The following is a 5,053-nucleotide window of genomic DNA, read 5'->3' as shown; positions in this document are numbered from 1 at the left end:
AAATGAATGTATTTTTCAATTTAATAACAAAACCAAAAAAATTTCTAAGATTTAGATTATTATTTTTATGATTAAAAATCTTTTTGTCCTCTCCGGAGCACCATTATACGAACTATTATGTTGCTAGACCTTGTGTTTTTGATATTACGAAATATATTTTTTTAATTGAAAATATATTAAAATAATATTTTGAAAATATAATAAAATCATTTAAAAATAAATAAAATATTTTTTTAATAAAAAACGATTTGAAAAGAAGGGAAAAACAAAAAAGGGATGACGTAGCATATCCAGGCTCCGAGCAAATAGCATCGAAAGAAAATCCAGCAAATCGTGTGCCCATAGCGGGTTTCCATCTTGGGCCCACGATTTGATGCTTCATCTCAAAAGTCAAAACTACGACGATGGTAAGTAACTCCAGCTCACAGCTGGGGAAATTTTCTTGCATGAACAAGTTGAAAAAACCAACCATTCCACATCACAAAACGCTATCGCCTGTCGGTCGACAAATGTGACCGGAAAGATAAATATGGTTTTTTCAAAGAGGAATTAAAATCATCTATATATATATGGTCTACACTCTACACCAGTATTATAAGAATTCGTAGACTTGGCCTGGCAGGGTAAGATTCATGGATTCGTCAGGTCAGACCAGGCCAGTTCAGTAGAAAAACCTAATTTTTTTAAAAAAAATCAAAATTTAAGTTAATATAAACCAACCTATCTGATTTATGATTTTAGTATGTGCTGTGTTGATCTCCAACTATGGTCTAAACATTATATAAGCAAAAGTAAATTATTGACTAGTTTATAGGGTCGTACTACGCGACTGCTTAAATAAAAAAAAATTGAATCCTAGCCATATGAAATTATTTGCTGATGATGATAAACCTGACTTAATAGGGATAATTTTAAAAAATTTTGTCTCGATTTCTTGTTTAAATAAAGTTTAGCATTAAATCATGTAAAAGTTATTACCGATTAATTTAAAGATCTAAAATTAAATTTAAAACCATGATTATTTTTTTTAATATTAAAATAATAATATATTGAATCAATACGGGTTTCATGATTTAAACCCATTAAATCCACAATCCATGTGATAGACTAGGGTTTAAGGATATTTTTTAAATTATTTTTTATTTAATTATATAATAATAAAAATATATGCTTGAAAAATCAAGTATAGATCAAATATCAGGATATTTATTTGAGATTGCGATAACCTAAAAAAAATCAAAATGATTTATGAAGAAAAAATCAAAATTAAGCAAATATTAAATAATAAAATTAAGTAAAGAATGACGTAAATGAAAGGAAAATGCAAAAAAAAAAAAAAATCATCTTCACTGGTCTTTTATATGTGTAGAAGTGGGCGCCCCGAATCCTTTAGAGTTGTTAGGTAAATAGTATTTGTAGCTGTAATTTCCTTTTTCTTAGTATTACTATTTGTTTTTTTTACGTACCTTCTATGAGTGCCCCTCCCTTGCCCTCCGGGAACTCTTTTTGGCATGGAGACTTGAAGATGACCTTGCATGTGTTAATGAGAAATTGTCAGCCATCAATGCAGTAATGTTAGATGCTGATAAAAAGCGATCAAAGAATCACAGGATACAAATCTAGCTAGGGAAGCTCAAAGAAGTCTTCTTGTATAATGCTGAGGATGTGCTGGACGAATTTGAGTGTGCAGCTTTGCGAAGGCAAGTAGTGAAAACTGCAGGAAGGTAAGAGACTTCTTTTCGAGTTCTAATCGGCATGCATTCCGTTTTTATATATATATATATATATATATATATATATATATATATATATATAAAACATCATCGAGAGACTTTCTGAGATTGCATCTCTCAGGTCTGACTTTGATCTCACCGAGCAGACTATTAATGGTCATGTTTTGGCTCGGGAAACAGAATTAAAGCCATTTCAGAGCTTTTCTAGACTTTCCGGAAGAGAAGAGGATCAAGAAAACATCCCTCCCTCATTCCAATAGTTGGATTGGAGGGCCCTGGGAAGACCTCTCTCGCTAAATCAGTATGTGATGATGATGAAACTGTAAAAACTCATTTTCAACTGTACATGCGGGTGTGTGTTTCAGATGGTTTTAATCTAAAACAAGTGGTAGCAAAAATGACTAAATCTCCAATTGGTGATAAATGTATTGATTCAGATACGAAAAAATTGCAGGAAAATTGAAGAAATCCTAGATGATAGGAAATACTTGCTCCTTTGGATCATGTTTTGAATGAACATCCTAGGAAGTGGTTATTGCTGAAGCCTTTGTTATTAAAAGATGCAATTGGCAGTAAACTTATAGCTACTACTCGTATTAAACGTTTTGCTGAGATCACGAGTAAAGTCTTCTTGATGAAGAGGACTTGTTTGTCTGTCTTACGAGTGTGCATTCAAGGAAAGGCAAAGGCAGCACTATCCAGTTCTGGTAAAAATTGGGAAATAAATAGTGGGAAATCTGTAAGAGATACTGAGACATAGGAAGCAAAGGAAGATGGTGATTTCTTCTTAAAAAAAAAGGTATTTTACCTGCTTTAAAGATGAGTTATCAGCGACTGCCTTGTCATTTTAAAAGAAGCTTTCTTTATTGCTCTTTTTTTCCTGCTAAACCTTACAAATTCATTGATGTCTTCTTGGTGCAATTTTGGATAGCACATGGATTCGTTCAATCATCAACCGAGTTGATTTCCAAATGTTTTTTCTTCAAGATGTTGATGATGAGCCTTTTACAATGTTCTTTAAAATCTAATTATTCACGAAATGATTCGAACAGTTTCAAAGACCCAACATGCATTTTTTTGCATTAGGCTCTTCCATTAACTGAATAAGTTAGTCTACTGTAATTCTCTTGATAGGAAGATAAGAAAATGGCTCATCTACTCTGATTTCTTATTTGGATTCTGATCTGAGAGCACTACCGATATGTTTCAAAGAATGTTATCCTAATGTAGGTTTGTTTTTGACTTAGATCAACCTAAGTTAAATGAATTCTCCATCGCTCCCATTTTACTTAAATAATCCAATATCAAACTTCATACCCCTTAAAGTTTATATGATTTAATGCATGATCTCACATTATCGTTGGCTTGAAATGAATGCTCAATTATAAGCTCTAACAACCTGCAAATTTCCAGAACTTCCAGGCACTTGACATTTCTTGATCCTCATTCTTTTCCTTTCCTTTCTTTTTTTCAAGCTCTTCCTGTATTCCTAGAGAAATTAGATCGCGTTAGAACAATTTTCTTTCCAACTAGTCTAGAGAGGCCTAGTTGCATGACAGGTATTGAGAAATTTCTGTCCAAATGGAAGCTTCTGCGGGCACGGCAAATGGATGATTGTGGACTGGAGGTGCTGCCAAAAATGAGAGGCACTCAGAAGCAACTGAGATGTATCTGTTTACATAGCTTTACAAAATCCAAAAAACTACCCAAAGCTACTTTCAAATTACAAAATTTGCACTCTGATTCTGCGTGAAGCATTGGAAGAGATGGGAGGTACATGATCAGCCTTAGGTTTTTATGCCTATCCACCGCGCAGAAGCCTTTGCCAGAAGGTGGGATTCGGTGCGTGGGCTTTCTTCAGAATATATTTATTGTTGAATGTGAAAATCTTGAATACTTATGTGAAGATATGCGAGGTCTTAAAAGTCTTCAAAAATTACATATTCTATAATGTAAGTGTTTGATCTCTTCATTCGGTTTTTTTCTACAGTTTCGCAAAATTAATACTCAAAAAATAATGAAATGGTACTTGAAATTATGAATACACGAGACAATACAAGAAGAAAAAAATATTAAAAAAAAATAAAAATACAATATTGAAAAAAGACACAATCCATTATGAATTAAAATAATTATCTACAATGTTTTTTTTTCACTTAATTTTTTTTATTTTGAATTTAATTATTTTATATTAAGTTGATTTAAAATTAAATTTGATATTTTATTTTAGTTGGTTTTATATAAAGCTCTCATAATATTAAGAATAAGTTTCAATGATGAGTTAATGCTCAATTTAAAAAAATAAAATTTAATTTTATTAATTTAAATTGATTAAAACTTTTAGAGCCTAATTTCAAACTAAAAAAAATATTAAAATTTTTTTATTCTAAAAAATAGCGTTTTTATCTCAACTTTCTGAATTAATATGTGATTGTAATTAACAATTTTACTTTTATTTATTAACACGTACAAGCAAGTAAAAAGAAAATTTGATGGTAAAAAAACATTAACAACATTAATATTTTTTTTAATTTCTTCTTGCATTAAGGGAAAAAAATGTTTCATTTGAGGGCGTAACACAGGAATCAAACTAGTAAAAAATAAATGAAATGAATATGATGAGCGCACCTGTCGTTGTTTATGTTGGTGATTTATTTGGCTTGACGTGGTTTGTTGCTCCTTTGGTTACGGGTTCCAGTGCCTTGCCTTGGCTTGGACTTGTTATCAATATCCTTGGATTGTTCCTTGTGTTTGCTTGCTTCGCATCCTTTTGTTGGGTTTACAAGCCAGTCATGAAATCTACACTGGCTTTGGTGGTGGTCTAGTTAACTTAGAATATGTTAATAGATCAAATCACATGATGAAGCTCGGGAGAAAGTTCAGACACTTTAAACAAGCTAATCAATAAAACATGGCTATAATTTTTATAGAAATCAGTATATTTTGCTTAAAAACTCATGTTTAAAATGATAAAAACAAGATAATAACCCAACATGCCTGCTTCATAGAATGTTAAGTTTAGATAACATGATTCTAACTTATTTTAAGGTCCAACATCTCTAAGTTTAGATACACACTGAGTCCAAGTACATTTAGATGACTATGTGTCAAGTATAACATTCTTGAGATCAGCTATGCGCTGAACTTAAACACATGTGAATTTGACAAGATGTCAAACTTATTATTTTGGGTTCAGCTACGCGTTAAGTATAAGCATATATGATCTGATGAAATGTCAAACACAACATCTTTAAGTACAGCTACGCGCTGAGTCCAAGTATATATGGTCTGATGAGATGTCAAACACAACATCTTTGAGT

The sequence above is a fragment of the Populus nigra genome, chromosome 17 (genome assembly GCF_951802175.1).
Source record: "Populus nigra chromosome 17, ddPopNigr1.1, whole genome shotgun sequence".
Taxonomy (NCBI): Eukaryota; Viridiplantae; Streptophyta; class Magnoliopsida; order Malpighiales; family Salicaceae; genus Populus; species Populus nigra.
Note: the sequence above shows the minus strand (reverse complement) of the source record.